This window comes from Vipera berus, assembly GCF_964194415.1.
Source record: "Vipera berus genome assembly, chromosome: Z".
NCBI classification, from domain to species: Eukaryota; Metazoa; Chordata; class Lepidosauria; order Squamata; family Viperidae; genus Vipera; species Vipera berus.
Window position 1 is genome coordinate 113,439,423 of NC_138205.1, and position 26,999 is coordinate 113,466,421.

The 26,999-nt window shown below is 39.4% G+C and overlaps 1 protein-coding gene across 1 annotated transcript in view; it reads left to right on the plus strand.

Moving 5' to 3' along the window:
- The first annotated feature begins 8,783 nt into the window (after positions 1-8,783).
- The window catches only part of SVIL (supervillin), a 180,487-nt gene continuing 162,271 nt past the window's right edge, over positions 8,784-26,999 (plus strand). Inside the window, exon 1 of the mRNA XM_081345238.1 lies at positions 8,784-9,092. The gene's annotated coding sequence lies outside the window, so the exon portion shown is untranslated. The remainder of the gene's footprint in view (positions 9,093-26,999) is intronic.

Below are 26,999 nucleotides of genomic sequence, written 5' to 3' on the forward strand. Positions count from 1 at the left end.
GCTGGAGTTAAGAAATTTCATGATTATTTATATGGCAGGGATTTCACTGTCTACACTGATCACAAACCTCTTTTGGGGTTGTTCACAACAAACAAACTCTCCACATACTATCTCCAAGAATGCTGAGATGGTCTATATTTTTGTCTGCATACAATTTTAAGTTAATTCATAAACCAGGGAAGGAAATGGGCCATGCAGATGGCCTCAGCAGACTACCACTGCCACTAATGCAGATGGCCTCAGCAGACTACTACTGCCAGCTCCTGCTGCTGAAATATTGTCCATTCAGGACTTACCTGAGTTTCCCCTCCACGCAGGGGATATCGCTGCTGAAACTGCCACAGATAAAATTCTGAGCAGAGTGCTGTCATGGGTATACACGGGCTGGTTGGAAAAAAGTCCAGGTTCTGAATTTCAAAGTTATTTTGTCAGGAGACATGAGTTGTCTGCACACAAGGGCTGCATTTTATGGGGCAACAGTCATTATCCCCACATCATTGAGGGACAGAGTCTTACACTCTTTACATGAAGGCCATCCAGGCATTGTAAGAATGAAAGCCTTAGCTAGAAGCTACCTTTGATGGCCTGGCCTGGATAAGGCTGTAGAGGATCAAGTTCATGGTTGCTATACTTGCCAGCAATCTAGGCCTGAAATGCCTCAGGCCCCAGTTCACAGGTGGGAAGAAACACATACCCCCTGGTCCAGGGTTCACATAGACTACACTGGGCCTTTTCAAGGACAGCTTTTCCTGATAGTAGTGGATAGCCACTCAAAATGGCTGGAAGTAGTTCCAGTCCCTAATATGACTACTATTAGGACCATCCAGGTGCTGAGAAAACTCTTTGCAACACATGGGTTGCCTGATATTTTAGTTTCTGATAATGGGGCTCAATTCACTGCTGCTGAGTTTCAGGCTTTTTTTAGAGCTAACCTCACCAGACGTGCTATGTCTGCAACATTTCATCCTTCTTCGAATGGACAAGCCAAATGCATGGTGAGGACAACAAAGGAGGCATATTATCACAGGTGACTGGCATCACAGATTGGCAGATTTTTTGCTCTGCCAGCATTCTATGCCCTGCACTGCTAAAAGTCCTGCTGAGCTTCATTGGGGAAGGTGTTTAATTACTAAACTGGACAGGTTGCATCCAGACAGAGTGGCAGCAGAAGCCTCTAGACCAAAACCCCCAAGGGGGCTGCAAATGGGTGATTGGGTTTGGGCCAGAAACTGTGGGCCTGGAAATTTGTGTGTTCCTGGTCAGGTGACCAAGGCATCTGGACCTCTATCTTATGAAGTGGGGTTGGAGGGAGGGCGACTGGTCAGAAGACACATCGACCAACTTAGAAAGAAATTTCCAGAATGCTCACTAAGTGAGGACTGTAGCATAAGTCCCTCCTGAGGTCCTCAAACTGGCACCCAAGCCAGCCCACACTGGAACCACCAGGGTTTCTTCTTCTCAGCAGAAGTTGATTCCAAGGAAGAACCAGGAAGCTTGGAAGTGCAACATGGGACCCCTGACCAGGTGAACCAGCTGAATCTCAGCAACCGCTGTGCCTAATCTGCAGAACAGACTGACTCTGGGGTGGGCCAACCGGGTGAGGCCAGCCAGAGTGTTTCAATCTCCCTGGACGATGGAGCACAAGGGGACATGGGTCTACCCAGGCCACCGGGTAAGCTGGTAGACCACAAAGTGAGAGGAACTCCAAGGTGTTCCTCCAGGCCACACAAACCTCCAGCATATCTCATAGACTATATTGTAAAATAAAGTGATGTATAGTGTTGTGACAATTGTACCACTACCTACAGAAATTGGGGCATTTTGAAACTGATTGTAAGCATGTTCATTGAGACGTTGTTTAATCTTTTTCTAGTCCTTACTGCATTGGCAAGCCGTTTAGCCATTGTTTAATCTTATTGTAGTCCCTACTGCAATGGCACGTCTGTAAAGGTCGCGTAATGTTATTTTAGCCACCTTGAATTCATAAGCATTATTTTTTTATTATTATTATTTTGTTATTATGTATTTTGATTGTTGGGAGTGATTCATAAGTCTTGACTGATGTCAGGTTTATTAAGCCTGATCTTAGGAGGGAGGGGTGTTATGTACTGGGCTTTTGGGTACCACACCACATGCATTGCTGGAGAGCTAACGGCTCTCCAGCAATGCAGACAGGCCATCTCCAGTCCTGCAATTGGTCAGCCCCAGGTGGCAAGCGCGGGTTCAATCCTATTGGCTGCTACCATAGGGTTTGGCTATATATTGTGGCTGGGAGTGGCCCAAGCTCAAGTACAGTTCCAACAAGAATAAAAGAATGAGTTTCTCTGTGCTCAGCCATGTATCTTCATTCCTGCTCACCAGAGCCCACAACTTAACAAATTCTATCTTATGGGAGCTGCACTAGTTCCTAATGAGCTTCCAAGCTCATATTAAGGAATAGTGATGAGCTGGAAAGCCCTAGATGGCTTGGGCACCTTTGGGAATGTCTTCTTGTTCAGATAAAATCTATCCAGGAGATGACACCCAACTGGGAGAGGATGCTGGAGAAGCCTATTCCAGAGATCAGAGATGTGCAGACCTGGAGAATGATATTCTTAGCATCAGCTTATTTTGGAAGAGTTTGCTGCCCATCCTTTTGACTTATGCCCTGTTGTTTCCCACAGGGTTTTTGGATAAGAAGAATTTAGCCAACAGCAGCAATTTGGGTAAAATTCAGGTTTTTTTTTTCAGAGATAATTTTAGCATGTCTATAGAATAAGAAATTTAGAGTGGCACAAATAGGCAGCATATGGGTAGTCCTCAACATATGACTGGCTGCTTAATAATGAGTTCAAAAAAGGTATTTACCCCCCTGTCGTCCGAGTTAAGATTCTTGCACCCCCTTCCTGCAGTTACGTGATTGCATTTCAGGGGCTTGGCAATTGGGTCATATTGAGGACCTGTGGCAGCGTCCTATAGGCATATGACTGTGATTTGCAATGTTTTGCCATTTCTACAATCTGGATTATCCAATATGAAGAAGGCCTCAAATTCCAAACCTGGACAATACCATATAGGAAGGCTAAGCTAGCAATTCTTATGGCTATTAGGATTTTAACTTCCAGTGTCTTATACCATTTGAACATATTCTATAAAGATTCAGACAATTTCTAGGCCAGGGGTCGCTCTTTTATGACTCGTGGACTTCAACTCCCAGAATTCCTGAGCCAGCTATGCTGATCTATGCTGAGCCAGCTATACCCCTGATCTAGGCTTTAAAACAAATAGCAGAGATTCTGACTGGGGTTACAACTGTATTCCTATGCTTTTTTTTGTAGTCTGGTGCCTTCAGTCTTGATACCTGGTGACTGCTGGGACAAGTCCCTGCATTTTTGTTGGCAAGAGTTTCTTAGCAAGGACTGGTTTGCCCTTGCCTTTGCCTTTCCCCTGCTGAGACGGGAGGGGCCCAAGGTCACTCAGCTGGCATCCACATTTAAGTCAGGACTAGAACTCAATCAGTTTCTAGTGCTGTTCTTTTAAAGGCTACATTAAACTGACTCACTGTGATGCTACCCCACGGCTAACTGAACTATTGTTTCCCTATTAAATCAATTTTCCGGGTTTGCATAGCACTGATCATGAACTGAGAAAACGTGGCTGAGTTTTAACAACAGACTGTGTTGTGAAATGACGTTGGGGGGGTGTTGTGAAATATATTTACAGTGCGAGCAATAAGTTGCAGCAGCTTTTAGCATGTTAGGAGGTCTGATCACTGCAAAGTACAGCACTGTAGAATTCAGTCCATAGCTTCCACATTGTCCGTGCAGGAAAAGAACCATTAAAGGAAGAATAAGACGCTGTTCCTTTAAAATGGAGTGAGAGCCAGGAAAAAGCCAGGCAGCCGCTCAGCTTCACGGATGCCGGCGAACCAGGTCGGCTGCCAGGCTGTCGCTTTCAGAGAGCAGCTGCAGGGCCAAGGAAGGCTCGCGCCTTGCAATTAATAACTCCGCGGGGCTGCCGGTTGGGAGAGGTAAGTGGCCAAATCGAGGTGGAACAAAAGGAACTACTTCTTCGGAAAGCCGAAGGGAAATCCTCTTTCTCAACGCTGGCCTTTGCGATTTGCAAACGTGTTGCTTTAGTTTTGAAAGGCGGGAAACTTCCCTTAGAAATCGGGCACACTGGTCCGTAGCTTTTCATTACTGCTGATTTAATCAAATCAACGATCTGAACGTGCTCTAGACTACAAGCTAGCTAGCCAGTTTTCGATTTGCGTCTGGGGCGAGCATTGTGGACGCTGAGTCAGGAGGCGTTTTTCAAAGTGACTTTGGAAAGTGGATTTTGCAAACGGGGTTTCACTCGCAAGATGTTGCAAGGGCGTCCCTTCACAGAACGCGCTCTTCTCAGGAAGCAGCCTGAAACGTGCTTTGTTTCGTGGTTCTTCGCCCTCCAAGCTTTCCTTACGGAAACGAACGGGATTCGAGTCCGATCATTTATGCTCAGCAGGAAAAGGGGTAAAAAGGACGTCATAAATTTGCATAACATTTGTCAATGTTTGTGCGGAGAATCAGAAATGCAAAAAAGGGCCACTGTTCTACCATGTCGTTTAAACAGAACACACTATCTCTCATCCTTAGCTGCACACTGACAAGATAAAATGTACACCTCTGTTATTCATTTGCTAATTCTGGATAGGCGGCTTCACAGTCCTACTGTGTTCTCCTATGGGTCTTTCCTCTGGGGCTTGGCCTGGACAATCTAGCAGCAGACAAGATTTAATAATTTAATAATTTGATTTCTATACCGCCCTTCTCCCGAAGGATGTCAACTGAAGGATCATCTTTGTAGAATAGAATACAGCAAAGGCCTCTTTCCATTTGGTTTTGCCACAAAAAACAATTTTATTTAGTATATTTAATCAATTGTAAACCAGCTTAATAGCCACCACAATTCTAGGTAGCATACCATCTTTTTAATGACGTGCCCATAAAGTCGTTTTTGACTCCTAGCAACCAAATACATCAGGCATGTTCAACCCATGGGCCACAATGTAGCCCCAGAGAGCTAGTAACACAGCCACACAAGATCATAAACTTTAAACATTATCATACACACATATATTAACTATGTTACATGCTTCATATGAAGCCTAGGCAAGCCAAAAGGTTAGACATGCTTGACAGACTTCCCCATGATGATTTAGTCCTAACCTGTATTACAGAGGGTGGTGAGCACAGCACAAGATATTGTGGGCTGTCCCTGACACCACTGAATGACATCACCAGGGCTCACTGCCTTGGAAGAGTGAGGAAAATTCTCAGGAATGACTCACACCCTGGTCAGTATCTCTTTACTCTCCTACCATTGGGTAGGAAATATAGGAGTATAGCCAGCCGTACCAACAGGCTGAAGAACAGCTTTTATCCATGGGCTGTTAGGCTCTTGAACGGGAAATAATTTTATGTATGACTGACTTGTGAGGCTAGTGTGTTGTGCAATTAGCTCACATGGTGTAACAAGATGGAGGGTTTGTTGTCACTGTGAATTGGGGGGGGCACGAAGGGAGGCTCAGCCAATCTCAATGTATACATGGTTGTACTTTGACAATAAAGGTTCATTCATTCCTTTCAATTCCCAATGATGCACAGATCTCCATAAACAAAACAAAATATCTTGACAACCCATGCTGGGAATCAACAACTACAAACACTATCTAAGCACCCATCCATTTCAAAAGTGGGGTCCCAAATTGCCTCAAGACCTGATGAAGAATTTCCAAGATGATCTTAAAAGTCGGCAAGGGCAGGCCACATGGATCCTGGCTGTATGTGTGTGTGTGTGTGGGGGGGTGCTGTTCCGGAGGAGGGAGCAGCCACAGAGAAGCCCATCTCTGACATCCCATAAGATAAAATTGTTTTAACAATGTGACTTGATTATGCACTCTCTTCTAGATCTCCAGAGTACAAACAAACAATTGGAGAAAAGCAATTAAAGAAATACACAAGAAAGAGCCAGTTTAATGTAGTGGTTAAGGCATCCTACTAGAAACCAAGAGACTTTGAGTTCCTTCCTGAGGCACAAACTTAATTGGCTGACCTTGGGTCAGTTTTTCTCTCAGCCCTAGGAAGTGGGCAATGGCAAACCACTTAAGAAATCTTGAGAACTGGAGGGACTTGTGCAGGCAATCAACCCTGACTTGAAGGCATCTATGTAGGACCTCTTCCTCCCAAAACTTCTCTCCCAGAGAAGCCTAAAGAGGATGCTTAATGTTATATATTATATGTGTACAGACACACACACACACATTGTATAAAGGTAAAGGTTCCCCCGCAAATGCGTGCTAGTCGTTTCCGACTCTAGGGGCCAGTGCTTATCTCCGTTTCAAAGCCGAAGAGCTAGTGCTTGTCTGAGGACGTGTCCGTGGTCATGTGGCCGGCATGACTAGACACCAAAGGCGCACGGAACGCTGTTACTTTCCCACCGTAGTGGTCCCTATTTTTCTACTTGCATTTTTACGTGCTTTCGAACTGCTAGGTTGGCAGAAGCTGGGACAAGTAACAGGCGCTCACTCTGTTACGTGGTACTCGGGATTCGACCCACCAAACTGCTGACCTTCTGATTGACAAGCTCAGCATCCTAACCCACTGAGCTACCACGTCCCTATTACACATTGTATATGAATGAATCAATATCAGGGGAATTGTCTTCCCTGGAAGTCTTTATGGACATGAATTTTTTTACTGCTCGCATATATATCAAAGTGTTCATTTGGACATAGCCCCAATGTTCAACTTGAGGAATGTCATCTTATTTTGGAATTCTATCAACCTCTGACCAATTGATTACCCACAGTATTTGCATCTCCTTTAAATCAATATCATGGTAATATAATAATATAATAATTATATTAAATGCTACTAAAAATGATTCCTTCCTCAAAGGAAGTTCAGCATAGTTTAATATAATAAAAATAGCTAAATTCAGGTAATTTAGTGCTCAAGTAAAATATTTTTAACGGTATCAAAGACTGGCAGTAAGGTAGATACTTTAATTGCCTAGTAAAAGAAATACCAGTTATACTAGAGTGACACACTTATCCATTATTTATTCAGTTAGACCATAAACCAATAAACTAATCACATGTGCAGAGATTTGAAATATGCCCATTGTTAAGATGTTGGGATTGATAGGAGGGAGTCATATTCATGTTTTCATTCACAGGTCCTGTGACTCTCTCAGCCCAACCTACTGCCCAGGGTGATTATTGGACAGCCAAAATGAATGGTAACTCCCATGTGTGCTGCCTGGGCTCAGAAAAGGCAGTGGATAAGTGCAATAAGTAAGTTCAATTAGCATGTGAATGTAGCCAGTGGGATGGATTATCAACTGGACATCCTGTCCTCAATGCCCAACTTTGCTGGGAAACGATGAGGAGGGCCATAGCCGAATCTCTTCTTACGTAGCAAATGGCTTAAAGAGTTGGCTTAAATTTAATTTTATATGTAGTTTATCCTATGCACAATAATCTTAACAACCGAACACAGATCACCTGAAGTTATCAAATTGTTTTTGGGACAGGGTCTACTCATGTCTGCAGTTTTCTGCTATTTTTAGAGATGGAACAAATGTATGCTAGGGTGGGTCCTAAAATAGACACAGTACAATTAAATGAAAACAAGAAACATTGCTTTAGTTCAGTTCCCTGTAACTGATATGGTCCTCAGCTGCCCAAATTTAGGATTGTGACTCCAGAGTATAGGATTGGAATGGTATATAAATGTTTGAGAAATATAGTTAAGCATGTCTTTTGGCCACCCAGTTACCCCACCCCCAGGTTATATACTTACTGTACATACAGAATTGATACACTACTTTGGATACGAGGGACAAAATAACAGTTTTTACAAAATAATGCAGATTTAACGCATATAGTTTCTAAGAATTAAATTCTTCCAAAGTTGGAATTGGGAAAAGTTAGATTAAGAGTTACAATAGTTCAACTCAGCTATTGTTCATAGTTGAAGGTTATTATACAGGTAATCCTTAATTGACAATTGATCACAATATGTGTGTGTTGACTTTCCACCACTCTAGAAATCTGCCCCTATGATGCAGAGAGAAAGACTGGTTCCAAATCACACTATGTAACTCCATGGTTGGAGATAGATTCAATCCTGGATCTTCTTGGTCCTAGTCCAACAGCATCTTTGCCACCACCTTTGTCAAGTCCTGGGATTCCTAAGAGCCTCCTGGAAATTAAGAAATCCTAGAATTTCCTGGATGCCTACTTTAGAAATATTAACCCTTTCTGACTCTGCTGAACTTTTTCAAAGCAGCTAAGCAAGCCAACTTAAAGCCTTTCTAAGATCTCTTTTCCTGAGGCGTAATTCCTAAACGAAAGGGCTTCGGAGGTGAATCTACCCGAGAAGAATTAAGGGGGGACTCTCCCAGCGCTAGAAAGCTACTTTCACTAACTGGGAAAGCGCTCTTGACATGCCCCAAAGCAACCCTTTGTTCTCTCCCGACTCGAGGGCTGGGAGCTGCCCAATAAAATTAACCCTCTGGCGGAGTAGCAGCTGATCAGCCTCGCCTTTCTTTCTCTTCCTGATTCAGAGCCGGGAAGGGGGAGACCGGGCGCCCCTGGTCTCCGCCCCCACCGGGAGGAAGCGTTTCCAGCTCTCTCCGCGCTCTGTGCTGTGCTGTGTGGCGGACAAGGGTGCGGCGGAGACGGCAGCCCTCCCCTTCCGTCCCAGCGCGAAGTCACTCCTTGGCGCTCCTGCCCGCCCGGGGTCAGACAGTTCGGGGCTGCTGCTGCCGGCGGTCGGAGCAGCTTCTCCTCCAACCGGGCCAGGTTGGCGGCAGCACCGGCAGTAGCAGCATTTCCTACACCAGCCGAACTTTCCCATTGGGCGCCCGCGCGCCTCCCGCCCCCGCCAGCTGGTCGCGCTCCTTGCCTGCTTAGCCGCCGCCGCCGCGCGCGGTTCGCAGAAGTTTCTCCTTTGTTGGGCAAGTCGCGCGCTTGCCCGTCTTTGGCCAGCTGGGGTCGGGACGCAAGGGGAGCTGGAGCAAGACAGGTGGCGGACGTCCGCGCTCGTTTGGCAGCCAGGGGCACACAGGTAACGTGGCTCTTCCGGCTCAGGGACTTTCTTGCGCTTTTCTTCGCCGCGAGGCGGTAAATAACGCTCCCCCTCAGGAGAAGGAAGAGGCCAGGTTGTGTGCAAAGAGGCCAGGTTGGGGGGAAGGGGAGGCAAAGGTAAAGGTCAAGATGGTTTCGCAAGGCACCGCTGGAGAAACAAGGAAGGTAGTTCGCTCGGAGTGGAGGCTACCGAAGCCCATTGAGAAGTCCACCCTTGGGGGGGGGGGCAGGGAGGGCTATTATGCATTGCCAGGTAGTGGAATCTCCTCCAGTTGCCGTTGAAAAGCTCCCGGGCTGGAAGCGAAGCTGGTTTCCAGGGCATGAATTGCCTGGCTTCCGGGGACAGTGCACATCCGCCCACTTGCAGAGAAGCAGCTTTGCGCTAAAGAGGTGCTACGGGCGCAATATTATAGCCCTGGTAATTCCATTAATTGCTCTGTTGTGTCTTGCTTTCTGTCAACCAAGTAACAGCAACATGTTCTTGGAAGCCAGCTGACAGCGCGGTGTCGAGTCTCACATGGGATGCCAAGTTTTGTTTGTTTCTGATAGGGAGCGAGCTCCCTTTAATAGGCTTATCAGCGGGTCCAAAGGGGGGGAAATAGCGTAAAAATCCATCCTTCTGCGCAATAGAAGGTGAGGGAAAATATCTCGAGGGTAGCAATGCTGTCTCCCTTCTCCATTTTGAAGTAAATAACAATACATGTTGCTGCCTAAGGCCCCATAAAAACCATTCAACCCAGAGTCTAAAATGATTCATTGCATCAGTGCACAGGCCAGATGAAAGTTAAACAAGCTTCAGTCTGTTTGTTTATATTTTTATCTACTGCTTTGGAGTGTTTTCAATGGGTTTTCTCTTTTCAGCAATTATCTTAAATATAAACTAAGTCCTGTTACAATTTTTGCTTTTGTCCAAGCATCCTTTTGAGATTGTTCTCACTGAATCTAAGGAGACTCTCTTTAAACTTTGCACACTATGTTTTTATAAAACTGGGTAGGTTTTAAACTTAAAGTGCTTTACAAGCTGGCTGTCTTGAATAATAGTAACGTTTCCTATTATTCAACTGCAGGGATATATTTGGTTTTATGTTCAGGAACAGAGCAGTGTTAAGAGAAAAGGATTAACTTTCAGGAAAAAGGATACTAAATGTTAAACAAATCTTTGCTTAACATAACATTAGTTATTTTTGGCCATGGATAGATTAAAAATTTTAGAATTCAGTTCATTTTAACTGTATACATAGGCAGATGTACAGAATATTTCAGATTTAAGTTTTAGAAATGCATCCAGCTGCTAAAAAATGTAATCCAGATAGTTTTTGATTCTGCAGAATGCACAAGCCAGAGTTGGAAAATCTTTAGCCTGACACATTTTCAGCTTGCCTGTTCTGCACAGCAGTCGGACCTCAGAAATGTTTCTTTTGGTGTAAGTAGAAACTTCTTAAAGGATCAAATTCACACTCTTTATCCCCTTTCTTCCCTTAAATAACCTGTAAAATATCTTTGGCTGACACAAGTTTTTCATTCTGCCTTTCCTAATGCCCATGCTATTTCTTATAGCAGACAACATAAATAAAAGAAGCACAGTGCAATTCCCAAATTCAGAGATAAAACCTTGAAGTATAACTTTTGGTCTGGTGTCCCATAAAAGGATTTAATTTCAACCAGAGATGCCTTCCAAATATGGCCAAAGTCTATCTTTTAGCCTTTTTCATCACTGGCCATGTTGGCTGGTGCTGCTGGGAGTTGCAGTTCAACAATATCATTGTCCTGTTTGGAATAGAGCCAGTGAAATGAAGTGAATGTGGGAAAACTCAGGGTATCTATTTTGTTATAATTAAAAGGACGGCTGATTTGATGAAGGACATACAAACTAAGAAGCTTTGTTTTTTGAAAGGTAAATCTTATCCTGTGTTTCTTTCCAAGACTAAGAATTAGTCAGTTCAATATAGAAACATGTGTTTCTGATTCTCATTTCTTTTAGCTGTAATAATAACAAGAATAAATGCCAATTAAAAATTCTGTGAAAAAAGGGTTTTATCTTCATCTGGAAGCCAACGATGAAAGGGTTTTCGATACATTACTGTAGTTGCCTATCCAAATGTTATTTTTGTATGTATGGCCCACATATTAGCAAATTCTTCAATAAATGCAGACTCCAAAATCTTTCCATATTCTTATTTACCTGTGGCATGACAGGCATGTCTTAAAAGTGAGCAGAGCAGCGAATGACATAAATGCCTAGCCATCCACTTAAAATGTCCTTATAACTCAAGAAGAAAGGAAAAAAGAAACACGCCTGAAAAACAAAAAACTTAGGGAGTATTTACCTAAACTGGTGTTTCCTTGCTGAAGGCCTTCATATGGCCACATTTGTGGCTCTGATAGCATTCAGTGCAAATACATCAAGTAGTGGAAACAGATCCAAATAGTGCAAATAGATCCAAGTAATCTGAAGAAGCTATTTGGATGAAAGCAATGAAACGCTGCAAACCAAAATGGATAAGAAAGTCCAGTTGCCATGGCTCAACCTACAGACATCTTTGCCTGGATGACTGAGAATTGTCAATGATTTTAGTGCAAATAGTTACAGAAATGAAGGAATGATAAACCGCAACCAGAGCTTCCCAAACCTTTTCCTTCATATTACACAAAACCATTTATCAGAAAGCCCTTTTTTTACTCATTGTAAGTAAAATACTGTTTAAATGCCCTTCTTGTAGTTGGACAGTGTCATTGTGGGTTGTTATCCAAAGAAAGACTATTTTTACCCAGTTTTGGGATAATTTAGCCAAGTTTGGGAAGCACTGGGTGAAACTAAAATCTGCAGTTGTGCTAGAAATTGCAGCCGGATCTTCAGGCCAAAGTCCTTTCGGAAGAAGAAAGTCAATGTTGGTAGGTGAAGAGAATGGTTAGGGAACTAGTTGGCTTTCTCTATAAAACTCTTCCAGGATTAAAGTATATTGGCTTGCTAAATTGTTCAAAAGCAGAGGACAGTTACTGTATACTCTTACTTCTGATGAGGCTAAAGCCCTGGATGATCTTACACTGTATATGTATGTGTGTGCGTGCATGCGTACATAAGCCCGCTTGTCTTCAGTTTTTGACTTGTGGTAACTACATGGACTAGGCCCTGCAGTTTTCTTGGCAAGGTTTTTTCAGAAGTAGTTTGCCATTGCTTCCTTCCTAGGACTGAGAGACAATAACTGGCCCAAGGTCATCCAGCTGTCTTTGTACCTAAGGCAGGACTAGAACTCACAGTCTCCTGGTTTCTAGCATTGTGCCTTAACCACTACATCAAACTGCCTCTCCTATACATTTCAAAGGCCCCCCCCCTATCTATTGGGCTTTCTTAAAAGGTAATTTTCAGTGAGAGTAGTTGCAATGAAAGCCCTTTCCATTTTTCCCCCCTCATGTATACAGAAGCCTGCAGGCCCTTGGGAATTCACCAGATGTTAAGCCTTATCTTCTTGGAATCTGATGAGAAGTTTGGGATTGGAAAAACTCACAGTGTGAATTGCTGCTATAGCTTTTATCATAACTAATCACACTGTCAGTTAAAACTTGCTGCTCTGGTAAATATCTTCTAAAAGCAAGCCACATGTTTAATGTCATTCATTGTACATGGCTTAATCTTCAAGCTATAATGTTAACTAATGTCTGAACATTTATATCATCCTCCTTGGTCAGAAAACCATGATCACTTCATTGAAAAGGACAAATATGTAAAGTTATATGAATGGAAATATTTCTAAATATTTTTACATGTGTTGCTATAAGTTATGCAGAATATTTGCAATGTACAATATTTCATTTGTTTTATATTTTGCTGCTGGACACTGGTGAACTGTTCGTAGGGGTTTGTGTGTGTGTGTACTGGTGTTGTTTAGCTGTGAGTAGAAAAGAACTGGGTGTCAGGTTACTAGTTCTTCCCCATGTTAATATCCTGTTTGTTTTGAATCACTTCAGTTTGAACTTCTACAATTACTGTGGTGCTAAGTATAGACTGGGTTGAAGTCTGAATTGTTCAAAACTATTTTGTAAGCAAAGTGTTCTAGCTAAGCTGAATAACATCCAAAAGCAGTGCCTGGAAGTGACAAATGTCATAGTTAAGAATAGTCTCCTATCTACCCTAAGATCTTAATTTTTTTTTAATCATCAGCATTTCAGTCTTGTTCATGTTAAATGTTTACTTACTTTGGCTGCCCACTTATAGATGGAAATGCAGTCTTAATTACACATTTAATTGTAAATTGGGAAAGATTTACTTATAAGTAACTGACTAAGATGTAAGATTCCTTAATGTCTTACTGAGCAACATAGTGAAAGTGTAATGCAAAGAACTAAAATTTGTGAAGGATTAGAGAAAGCTATTGGTTTTCTGGTGGTTGTCTAGTCATCACTGTATTTCTAAAAGCTGACTGTTAGATACAGTGAACTGAATTTGGTTACTAAATTTGGTCTGGCAAATTTAAATAATATGGGTAAATGAAGCAGTTTGTGCTAGGGGAACAGCTTAGAGTGCTGTAAAAAGACTTTATGGTCTTCATACATTTTAATGCTCTGATCCTGGCTTTTGAAATGATAGCAAACAACTGATTTATAATCTTAAGTTTGTTCCTGCAGATCTTATTTTTTTCTAAAAATTCCATGGTATGATCAAGGTAAGGCAGAGCTACTTCACTTAAGTAATTTTGATAATGGTTCATACAATTTACTTAGAATTGCGGGTTCCCATGAGATTCCAAACCAAGAACTGAAGCTACATAAGTTGAGTTAAACCAATGTGTAGAAACTGAAATGCTTTGCTAAAAGCTATTCTTCAATCTTTCGGTTTTTAACAAAAAGGTATTACTGTTTATAAATGGAATGGATTTAAAGAACGTGTTTGACTATTCTGTTTATATTTAAACAACAAGAAGAAAAATCACAGTGTGTTTAAAATTTCTTTGGAAAAACAATCCTTCCTAAAACTTTAGCAACAAAACAGAGTGTATTGATTTTATTTCTGTTTTTGAGATGCAGAAATAAAGACACATTCTGAAGATTCTATAGATTATTTAAGTTGAATATACAGTGATTCTATTTGGAATTAAAATGAGATCTTCTGTCTAAATATCTTGGGATTTTACTGTTCTTAGGAAAGGAAATATTGCAGAAAAAATGGATGGGAATGCAGATTTTTTACCTATAGAAATCAGATGCCATGCACCATTGGGCGACATGCATTTATAAATTATTTTCCAGTAATCAGTGTGTACACTGATCAGGAACAACATAGATATGCTTAAAATATTATTCAAATTCAAATATCACTTAATAAATGGAAATCCTCCTCCATTGATGAAATGGCTGGATTTCCATCTATCCTTTTCCACTCTATCCTTCTTCTGAGATCTCGTCCTTTTTTAAAAAAATTGCATTTTTATCCTGTCCTTCCTCAAGACAGCTCATAGGATCATATGTAGAGATTACTTGAATCTCCAGGCGAAACAAAGATTAAGCTGGGTTTTTCTGGTCCAGGTAGAGCACATTGCATCATAAGGTACAATATTCAGTTGCTGCTTTTCAAATTTTGAGGCTTATACCTGTACATGCAAAACTGGATATGTACACATTCTCTTTTGTGTCTTTTTAAAGTACGTCCAGTTATTTCGGATCAGTAAGTATCCGGTAATTAATATTCAGCAAAATGAATTTAAGGGGAATCTTGCATGTATTAGTAACTGAACTGCTTTCTTTGATGTTGAGGATTAAGCGATTTGTTTTACAATCTCTTGTTGTAGCTACTTGCGCATGGGCTGAAGTAAGGAACAGCTGGAGTGCATGCGCCAGGCTTGAGTTGGCTGCTTGTTACCCTTGCTTCATGGTGTGTGTGCCTCTAAACATGCAGCATTATTTTGGATTATGGCATGCCCAAAAGTGTTTTGCGTTTCCCAGCTGTTTCACAATTTTTCTCTGTATAGCACCCTCAGCTGCTTTCACATATGTAATTTCAGCTATGCTGGTGCTCTGATTTCTGTTTCAACCAATTTAATTGCTTATCCGGCTCCTGGTAGAGCAGGCTTATAAATGGCTAGAATAATTTTTAAAAAGTTTATTAATTCTGGAAGTGCTTTGATAATGAGTATGTATTAAGATTTGGCAATCAAAAATGATTTGTCAAATGAGTAATGTTATAATGCAGTACCTATTGCAATATTTAATAGTGTTTGATAGATTACAGTGGCAGACTAAACTGCAAAAACAAGCAACTTAGAAAATACACTTAATTGTCTGGTTAAAGAGAAATGGTAAGCAGGCAAGAAGTTAAATGAAGTATATAGAGCTTCATAGGAACTGATTAGCACCTGTTTTTCAAACACGTGCCTTCAATATAGCAAAGCAGGCAGCACAGATTATGCCTTTAACGCAGTCATGCAATGAGAAGCCATCAGACAATTTCTTAACAGAATGGACTCTGGTCCCATGCAATAAATAAGAAATCTCTGATTATCAGAAAGGAGAAATCGAGAAGAAGCTGCTAATCCTTAGATATCTTTATAATCAATATGTAGTGACTCTGCTGGACACTGATCTATGACAGTACTGTCTTACTGTATGTCTAAGGATATTTATCCATGTAGTATGACTGTTTTATTATTATCCTTTTCATCTTTTTCTCATCTGTCCAAGCACACTTGGCTAATAAAGAATTCTATTCTATTCTATTCTATTCTATTTTATTCTATTCTATTCTATTCTATTCTATTCTATTCTATTCTATTCTATTCTATTCTATTCTATTCTATTCTATTCTATTCTATTCTATCAGTGACAAAGATTAGAGTTCTAGATGTTGAGCTATCAACTCGTAATATTGTTCAAAGTTGAGTCTCTTCAACGAGGTTGCTTGATACAAATACTTGGAAACCATATCAGACTCAGCCCTGATGTAAAGAGAGACATATGGGTGCCAGATAATTTTACATAAATTAAAAGCTGGCTCATACATTATCATGTTTGCAATTAGTTGTAAATAATAAGGTTAACACCTTGTGTGAACACCATAAATCAGTCAGCCATAAGGCAGGAGAGGTATTCATATCTAGATGGAGTTGTTTGACTTCATAAACGTCAAATTGCTCTTTTCAATCTTCTGTCTTGCTAAGCTCAGTTAAGTATGGGATGTTTTTCAAAATCCCATCTTAATCAGTCCTCCAATTAAGGAGTGAATATAAAAAGTGGCAGGAAAATGAAGCCTTTCCATTACAGAAAGCATTATGAAAAGTTGGAGATCTAAAACATACTTTCTCTTGTCTACAACTATCTGAACTGTATCCACTACTGTCTGCTTGTGGAAAAGAGGTTGGGGAGGTAACAAAATTTTGCCAGTTCTTAGTAAACTTATGGCTTATGGTGTGCTAAATAATACCAGAGGAAGTGGAATGCTCCTAATATTATTTTAAGTAGCAATTATTCTGAGTTTGAAAAGAGTTGTTACTACTTTTCTGGACTCTTTGGGGTTTGAAACTGGAGTTCTGAATTCAGAATAAGTCTGAATTTGGAAGGGCTCCAGAATGAGCCATTTCAACCTCAACATGTTTCAGATTCAAAATATTGAGACACTCTGAATTGTGAAATGCTTAAACTATCTGTAAACAAAATTGGCTGGGTTGGAGGCTGACTAGATGAAGCATACTATGTAAATAGTGTGACACAGTAAAGTCATGTGAAATCTTTAGTATTCTCTGAGCTTGGTTGTTTGCTTGCAGATATTTTATTACCCAGCCAGGTAATATCATCAGTGATGCGAACCTGGTTGGGTAATAAAATGTCTGCAAGCAAACAGCCAAGCTTATAGAGCACAAAGGATTCCAGAGTTAAACCCTGAGCCAGAAATATTCTTTATTGGAACAGTATATTTCTGCCTTTTCTTTTACACACAGTTGAACTTAATTGAATTAAAGTTTCTGAAGTGCTTCATACTGGAGGAAGAGAGAGATTTTAGTCTGTAGTGGCAAAAAAACCCCCAGGATTTTGGCATCATCTTTCCTATCTCAGTCTTTCCCAGTTAATTGATAAAAAAGAGATTGTGTAGCACTGTTAACCTATATGCTCAATCTTGCTGGAGCTGCTGGTTGACCATCTGTCTGTCTGTCTGTCTGTCTGTCTGTCTGTCTGTCTGTCTGTCTGTCTGTCTGTCTATCTATCTATCTATCTATCTATCTATCTATCTATCTATCTATCTATCTATCTATCTATCAATGTATCTATCAATGTATCTATTTATCCTTTATTACTTTATTAAGTAACTCAAATGGTGAACATAAATAATACTCCTTCCTCCTACTGTTTTCGCCACAACAGCTCAGCTGGTTTCCATGCCGAAGGTGGGACTAGAACTCCGTCTCCTGGTTTCTTACCTGATCGTTAACCACTAAATTAAGTTGACTTCCTATTATGGATGAAATGCATCTTGTACTTGGAACAGCCTTTTAAGTTTTATTTCTTTCTTATTTGGGAGTCTTGACCCAAATAAGATCTAAAGACTTAGCATCAGCCTGAACTTAACATGTATTTTATAATTCAAAAGCTCGTTTCCTCTGCTGTCTCTAGCACAGGCCTAAGCTTCTGTGTATTTTTTTTTCATTTGTATACATATTCTGGAACTGCCTCCAGGGAGTTTATTGTAATTATTTACTTATTGCAGTGAAATGATATCTCTGTTCTTACTCAAGAAATGTTGATTGAATTGCCTATCTTAGTATTTTGGAAGGAAATACTTTATGGGTGACTATTGTAGAAATCTCTCACTCATGACTATTTCACCAACATTCTTGATATTTTATTGGGAAAGATACATTTGTGAACAGCTGGTATTTGTCCATTGGGCAACATAGTTATGAGCCAATTTTATTCAGAAATTAGTTGTACAAAACTTCTCGTTGCAAAACAGCAGAAACTTTTCATTTAGCAGTCAGCAGTTCCTAATTGCTTTGAATACTCTTCAAATATAACTATTTAAGAAATGAGATAAAAAGCATTACAACACTTACAAGAGGAAATAGGTTAAAATTTATGCCAAAAGCTTAGCATGACTAAAATTACAACAACATAAAAGAAATTTAGAAATGTATATAAAGAACAGTAAAACTCAAGAAAAATCTTTCAGAACCAGCAAAACTATATTTTAAATATTAATGGATTCACAGTAGGAGTTTTCATTTTTACCAAAATTCAGAAATAATCCTTCTCAATATCTTCCTGCAGTACGTTTTTCAGTCTTTGTGACTGGATGTTAAGGTTATCTGTTAATATTGCTTCTTTGAATTCCTGTAAGCTTATATCAGGGATGCGGTGGCTCAGTGGGTTAGGACACTGAGCTTGTCGATCAGAAGATCGGCAGTTTGGTGGATCAAATCCCGAGTGCCGCGTAACAGAGTGAGCGCCTGTTACTCGTCCCAGCTTCTGCCCACCTAGCAGTTCTAAAGCACGTAAAAATGCAAGTAGAAAAATAGGGACCACTACAGTGGGAAGGTAACAGCGTTCCGTGTTAGTCATGCCGGCCACATGACCACGGAGATGTCCTCGGACAAGCGCTGGCTCTTCGACTTTGAAACGGAGATGAGCACCGGCCCCTAGAGTCGGAAACGACTAGCACGCATGTGTGGGGGAACCTTTACCTTTACCTTTTACCTAAGCTTATATCACCAGTTCATATCACCAAGGATAATGCAGATACTCCTCATTTAATGACCGGTTGCTTAGCAATTGTTAAAAGTTACAATGAACCTTCCTGGAGTACTTAAAACCTGTTTTTAAGTGATGATGGCTGTGCTTCCCCCTCCAATGTCATGTATTCGTATTTTGGGCCTTGGCAAGTGGCTCGTATTTACAGTCATTTGTCTGCAATTTTGGGGGGGTTTCCAGAATTTACTTCTGGTCTTGAGCAAATCATGTCCATTGGGGAAAATGGACTTATATAACAACCATGACATTCACGTAAGGTCATAAAATAGAGAGTGATCACAAGGTGACCCGCTTAACAACAACCATGACTTAACTGTAATTCATTTATGGTCATATGTTGAGGACTACCTGTATTTAGCTACCTTTTTGGATTGCCTTTAACTTTTTCAACAGCAGGAGCATCAATAACAACAACAACAACAACAATAAGTTGGAAGGGACCTTGGAGGTCATCTAGTCCAACCCCCTGCTCAGGCAGGAAACCCTATACCATTTCAGGCAAATGGCTGTCCAGTCTCTTCTTAAAAACTTCCAGTGTTGGAGGCAGGTTGTTCCACTGGTTAATTGTTCTAACTGTCAGGAAGTTTCTCCTTAGTTCTAGGTTGCTTCTCTTCCTGGTTAGTTTCCATCTGTTGCTTCTTGTCTTTGCATATCAGGTCCAAGCACAACTTCATTATTGAAGGGGGTGCAATGGCTCAATGGTTAAAGATGCTGAGCTTATCAGCTGGACAGCACAGGTTCAAGACCCGAGTGCCATGTAACAGGGTGAGCTCCCGTTCCTGCCTCAGTTCCTACCCACCTAGCAGTTCAAAAGCATGAAAATGCCAAGTAGATAAATAGATACCACTTTGGTGGGAACGTAACAGCGCTCCATTCGCCTCAGCGTATAGTCATGCCTAGCCACATGATCACGAGAATGTATTTGAACTACACCAGCTCCCTCAACTAGGAAACAGAGATAAGCACCGCCCCCTAGAGTTGGATATGACTCTAAATTTATCTTTTGTAGTTCTTTTTGGAATGCCTTTAGGTTTTCTTTTTTTTTAAAATTCCATTTATATCCCGCCCTTCTCCAAAGACTCAGGGCGGCTTACAAGCTTAGCAGTAGCCTTCATTCTATGTATATGCCTGCTTATTAGGGCTTTCGCACACACCCCAAGCGGCATTATTACAAAGTCAGCTTAATTGCCCCCAACCATCTGGGTCCTCATTTTACCTACCTCGGAAGGATGGAAGGCTGAGTCAACCTTGAGCCTGGTGGGACTTGAACCTGCACTAATTGCAGGCAGCTGGTGTTACTTAAGGAGGCACTAGCCCACTGCTCCACCAAGGCTATAAATATGATTGCAATGCAGTTTGGTTTTATTTTACATCAGGGGTCTTCAAACGTGGCCCTTTTATGACTTGCTGAAGTCCACAAAGTATTCTTCCCAAATTTTGTCCAGCATCATTACTCTAAGGCATTTATTTTTCTTCATTCTATCTTTCCATTAATCCAGGTTTCATTTTCACATGATATTGCTTGGAACACTTTGGGCTTATCTTTTTGTCAGTATGTATTAATACATTTATTGCCATGCATTTAACAGATTATAAACTTTAATTTTAAAAATAATAATAATGTGAGCCCTATGTAACTAGCCACTATTTTCAAATACATAGTTTTCTTTTTTTAAAAAAAACCCTAACAAATGAACACAAATAGCCTCATACAAATGCAATGCTTCACAATTTGTAAAATTGTTTCATTCATTCATTCATTCATTAAATTTATACTCATATCTATTTGCTTGACAATGATGGTGTGGGTTACATTAGTAAAAATATCTATTGCATTAATAAAATTGATATGTAGATCAATAACATGCTTTAAATAATTTTGCTATTACTGTAATTATTATTAAAAGCTTGTTACAAGAAATCTGTTTATATTAACTTTCTAGGATATTTTAAATTCTGTATAGCAGATAGTTGAATCTCTGGCAGCTGAGCTATCTTCTGAAAAGGCAAATTAATGCTCATTGGGGAATTCTGGGAACTGAAATACACACATCTTAAAGTTGTCAAGCTTGAGAAACATTGCCATAGATAGATAGGTTCTAAGCTGTTTAAGGTTTTATACATCACTGATCCTTACTTTGAATTATACAGTGTTAGTTTTCTATAGGAATCGTATCATCTCTGTATTTTGCACTTGTCAATATGATCTGCAGTGACCATAGTAGTTGCAATGCTCCTGTTTCCACCTCTCTTCAGTCATCCCTGATAGATCTTAATTGGGGTATAAAACTGCATCTCTATAGATTTTAATATTAGCCAGCATTTCCCTTGTGACCATTTGCAATTGGTGTCAAATGTAAGAGTGAAAACATGCATCCATCATCAAGCCTTGTTGATTGTGAATTCTGGGGACACATTCTGGGAATGGCCAGTGGGAAAGATTCATGTCACTTGGCATTTATTCACTAGACTTGAGCCAGATATCTTTTCCAATTATACCTAGATATGCCATAGATTGAATCCAATAATCTTCATTCAAAGAATATGATCTATCATTGAACTATAGTCAACACTATTTGAATAACCATGTGATAAATGGATGAAGCTACTTTTTCAGCTTTGATTATATTTTGTTTTTTTGTTATATGCCACTGATTACCTTGCGTTTCTCTTCCTCTATTTGCTTTTTCTTTACATGCACATATGTGCTTATTCTCTTCTCCCCTATCTCCTCAGTTTCTTTAAACAAAGCTGTATTAATCAAAAGTCTATAGCACAGATTTGTGTAATGATTTTGGCATTTATAGTAAATAGAAATGCCCTGAGCAAAGTAAAACCAAATACAAGCTCAAGAAAATAAATTTAGAATTCATTGGGTATTTAGTTACACCCATGAACTGAGCAGATGATATGCTTCAGTAGACAAAAATCCTACTCTGGACTTGTTCTATTTATTTATTTGGATATTGATTGTGCTTTGAATAGAATCAGTTCTGGACTGGAGGATGTTTGTGGTTCACGGTTTGACTCCCTCTTAGAAGATTTAAATAGTCTAAAACATGGATTTTAGAAGTAAAATTTAGATTTTAGATTTTAAAGAAAACAATAAATGTTCAGTGAATTGGGCCAATTGTTTATTGAATCCAAATCCCAATGATGTACGTAAGTAGAATTGCATCATTAAATAAGGTGAATTTGCATCCATGTTCATTACTATTGAGCTGTCTTGCTGGAGTATGTCACAACTCCTGTCTGCATCTTGCTATTGCGTGAAATGCTTACTGTACCCTTGGGTAGTGCTGTATCCTGATAGTGAAAAAAGAGACTATCAAGAATAATATATTGGAACTTTAGGTTGTATGAATTATTTATTTGCTTTCTGCTCATTAATTAGAGGATATTTGAGTTTCCTAGAAGCACATTGAATAAGAAAGAATTCTGATTCAAGCCACAAGTTGTTGGTGAATCTATATCCAGATGGACCTCCAGCCACTTAGATGGGGTTTCCTGGCATTTCCGTCCTTATTCATTTTAACCATGTGTTTGTATTGTGTGATGTGATGTCCTACTCTGATGTCTTAAATGCCAGTTTCACAATCTTTGGATGTTAGCTTTTCAGACTACAATTATAGAAGCTGTAATTCAAATTTTGGAGTGCTCTATTTTGTCATATCTTGAAAGTATCTAAGGATGATAAAGATCAACCAGAATTTCTCCAACTATTTGATTATTTCTATTTTTCTTTTAGAAAAACCACATTCAGAGCATACTAAATTGGGAGTAAAAGTCTGGTTTTTTTAAATTAAAAACTCATGAAATCGTGAATTATGTTGAATAATATTGGACTTAATAGCCTGAGGATTAATATTTCTGTATCTTACATTATTTTTCCCACAAATATCTCCATTGTTTTCCAGAATAGGTGAGCATTGTGTGGGTCTAAGTCATTCTAGCAGCAGCTGTCAGAGTTATGTTAGCGCTGTGTTTTTCAACGTTCAAAATATTAAGACTAGATCTAATGCATGGAGTAAATTCATATTAATAATGTTAGTCTTACCTGGATTCTGGAAAGATATTATCATGATACTTTAATTATTACCCAGGTTTCTGCCTATATGGTACTCATTTAAATGCTCCTAGGACATAGTAGAGTCAGTATTGTTTTGAAGGAAGTCTCAAAAAAGAAATATTTCCTCCTGGGAAAAGATATACCTACTCTTCTACTGTAATTCAGAAAAAGACATCATTTATATGCCTATCAAATGAATATTTATTTCTTCCCTCTGAACTTTGAACAATTTTTACAGTTGAAAATCTAGATTTGGGTACATTACAGTCTGATCATGCACTATAGGAAATCTTCAGTTTATGGCCATTTGTTCAGTTAACATCCAAAGTTTACTACACTACTGGAAAAAATCCAGTCCTTGTACTTATTACCAGTTCTCACACATACAACTGTTCTGCCCATGTTCATGTGATCTCAGTTAGGGTGTTTGGCAGCTGGCTCACATTTATTTTTATTTTATTTTTTTTATTTTTAATTCCATTTATATCCCGCCCTTCTCCGAAGACTCAGGGCGGCTTACAAGCTTAGCAGTAGCCTTCATTCTATGTATATGCCTGCTTATTAGGGCTTTCACACACACCCCAGCGGCATTATTACAAAGTCAGCTTAATTGCCCCCAACAATCTGGGTCTTATGAGTGCTGGCAGTGTTCTGTGGTCATGGGATCATGATTTATGACCTTTTTTGCCAATTTTCAGAAAAATATACCCATTCAGAAGAATGAGTTGGTGCTTAATGGTGGTAAAATTGGATCCAACTCTGCTTATGAGCACAATGATGAACGTTCTGGCCCTAATTGTGATTACAAGTAGAGGTCTACCCCGTATTTCAATTTTCTCTTCTTGTTTTAACAGCTGTGTTGATTCCTTTTCTTTACATTATTTTAATTCTAATTTGAAGTGCCTTGAGATTGCCCATTTTCTTTGTCTGTTCATGCTTTATTCCTTTTTGGTCATGGAAGAATCTCAGATAAAATTTCTCTATGGAAAGGAATCCATCAACTTGGTATTTCTTGAAAACATGTAACTTTTCTAAAGCCAGCTTTCTGATCTTTCTTAACTGATTAAACTTGAAAGAATACAGTCTGCCTTGAGGGACACATGCCTGGTTTAGCTTCAGTGGTAATGAAGATTTAGGAGGTTGGATAAAATTCAGGAAAAAGATTTCCCAGAATACAAAAAAAGGGTGCTCTGTAGAAAATGTTTGACAGCTGAGTAAACAAATTTATGAAAACCCACCCAAGCTCTCTTCCCTCTTTGCTGCTAAATAGTTCTGGTCTTCTAATCATTGCATTTCTTGGCTGAATATTAGCTTTCAATAGCAAGATCTGAAATATTGTTCAAATTTTAAGAGGTATGGCCTAAAACTGGTCTTGTTGTTTTTTTTCTTGTGCTACCCTCCACATAAGAAAAGGTATTGAGTGTACAGTGGTTTTCAACTTTTTGAGAAAGACAGTTGGTAATAGAGAATATTTGTAGTTCATGACTGAACTGTGGTGTCCTTGCTGCTCTCTGAGCTTGGTGGTTTTCTTGCAGACATTTCATCAAACTAGGTAACATCACCTGATGATGTTAATCTAGTTTGGTAATGAAATGTCTGCAAGAAAACCACCAAGCTTAGAAAGCAGCAAGGACACCACAAAGACAGTTTGTTCTTCTGCTCTTTATAATTTGCGTATTACGTTTTTAAAAAATTACTCCATGGTCTGTTCAAGTCATAAATTATTTATTTAATCAATGTATGAACCATACAATCACCTAGAAACTCTAGGTGGCTCTACCTTCTATCTATAGTTAATGCTTTTTGTGGTGGTATATGATAAAAATATAAAATTAAAGAGCAAATGAATGTTTTCCTGAACTTAATGAGGAAAGTTCTCTGGTCTAAAGCAAGTTGTGAGACCATTGGTTCATCCTTTCCCTAATCCTTTTGGAATTTTTCAAGAACCGAGGCCATCATTTCCTGTTGAGATGTTTATTTTCTATACTATATTTACGTGCTTAGAAGTGGGAAAAGATGTTTTTAAAGGAGGAGCAGATTCTTCTGTTTCAGTTATTAATATGTAGTGAAAGAACCAAAATCCTCAATAAAGCAGACAGAAATGAAAATAGTTGATCAAAGTCAGCCAGGAATCAGAGAAAGGTCAGGGTATAAATAAAAAATTTGGAAGGAGCCATTAACATACCAATATTTTTTTTAAAAAAAAACCCTCCAGAATTTTCTTAGCTTAGAAAGATGATGATGATGATGATAGTAATAATGAGGAGGAGGAGGAGGAAATGACTATGGAGGTCATCTAGTCCAACCCCCTGCTCAGGCAGGAAACCCTATACCATTTCAGACAAATGGATGTCCAGTCTCTTCTTAAAAACTTCCAGTGTTGGAGCATTCACAGCTTCTGGAAGTAGGTTGTTCCACTGATTAATTGCCTTAACTGTGAGGAAATTTCTTAATAATAATAATAATAATAATAATAATAATAATAATAATAATAATAATAATAATAATAATAATAATAATAATAATAATAATAATAAGAAGAAGAAGAAGAAGAAGAAGAAGAAGAAGAAGAAGAAGAAGAAGAAGAAGAAGAAGAAGAAGAAGAAGAAGAAGAAGAAGAAGAAGAAGAAGAAGAAGAAGAAGAAAAAGAAGAAGAAGAAGAAGAAGAAGTTGGAAGGGACCTTGGAGGTCATCTAGCCCAACCCCCTGCTCAGGCAGGAAACCCTATACCATTTCAGGCAAATGGCTGTCCAATCTCTTCTTAAAAACCTCCAGTGTTGGAGCATTCACCACCTCTGGAGGTAGGTTGTTCCACTGGTTAATTGTTCTAGCTGTCAGGAAGTTTCTCCTTAGTTCTAGGTTGCTTTTCTCCTTGACTAGTTTCCATCCGTTGCTTCTTGTCCTGCTTTCAGGTGCTTTGGAGAATAGCTTGACTCCCTCTTCTTTGTGGCAGCCCTTTTGGCTAGTTTCCATCTGTTACTTCTTGTCCTGCCTTCAGGTGCTTTGGAGAATAGCTTGATTCCCTCTTCTTTGTGCAGCCCAGGTTTGTAAGTGAAAAGGTAACGTTTTAAAGAAAAGTGGAGTTTAGCCACTGGTGGGATTCTAATATGCGAATAACCGGTTCTCTGTTTGGGTACGCTTCCAGAAGTCCATTCTGGGCAACAAAAAATTAGCTACTGGTTCTGTCGAAGTGGTGCTAACCGACTGAATCCCACCACTGAGTCTAGCAGATTATTCTGGCTTGTTCACTGATGAGTTTATTGTAAATATGGCTCCTTGAATTTGTGTCTAATGAGAACTTGCAGTTACTTAAAAGTTAAAAGATGCTTTTAGTCTCATCCTTGCCATCACAGACGTGCATAAACCTAAGGCATGTTCTGATTCATTTAATGCAGGACTATAAGTTTATGCATCATCCTTGACTAATGTTTCAAGGATGGGTCAACTGGATAAAGCTGCAATTGATAGAAGTAACAAGTATTTTGAATACTATCAATACAACTTCTGATAGTATACGCATGAATAGCAAGAGTCTTGTTTTTGCACTTCACAAGGCACATAAAGATTATATTTGAATTTTGTGAAAAAAATGCCAGTGGAGTTTGCTTCTTGGGTAAATGTGATTTTTCTGTTGCAGTGATTATTATATCACTAGAGTAGGTTTCAAAACATAGGTTTCAAAAAGGCAACAATATCATAGGATCTTAGAGGATGATACTGAAAATAGACGAAGGCATTGAAAGTTGTGTTATCAAGGAAAATAGGTTTCTCAGTTATGTGATTAAATTTCGTATCTGGCTAAAATCTTAGTGTTTTGATTCTATGTTTGACTGTATTTTGTTTAGGGACATCAGCATCATAAGAAAAACATAGGTTTTATTCAGACTTGCTTTCACCTCCAGCATCTCAATGTAGATTTTCTTGACTTCGCTTAGGCTGTCAACTAAATTCAACTGATTCTAGATATTTGGCATGAGTTTTCTTACCTTAATTTTCAGAGAGAAGAAAGGGGATTACTTTTGCAAAGTTGCAACCACTGAGGTGCCTTTCCCATGAAGCATTAAATGTATTATAATCTTATACAAATAG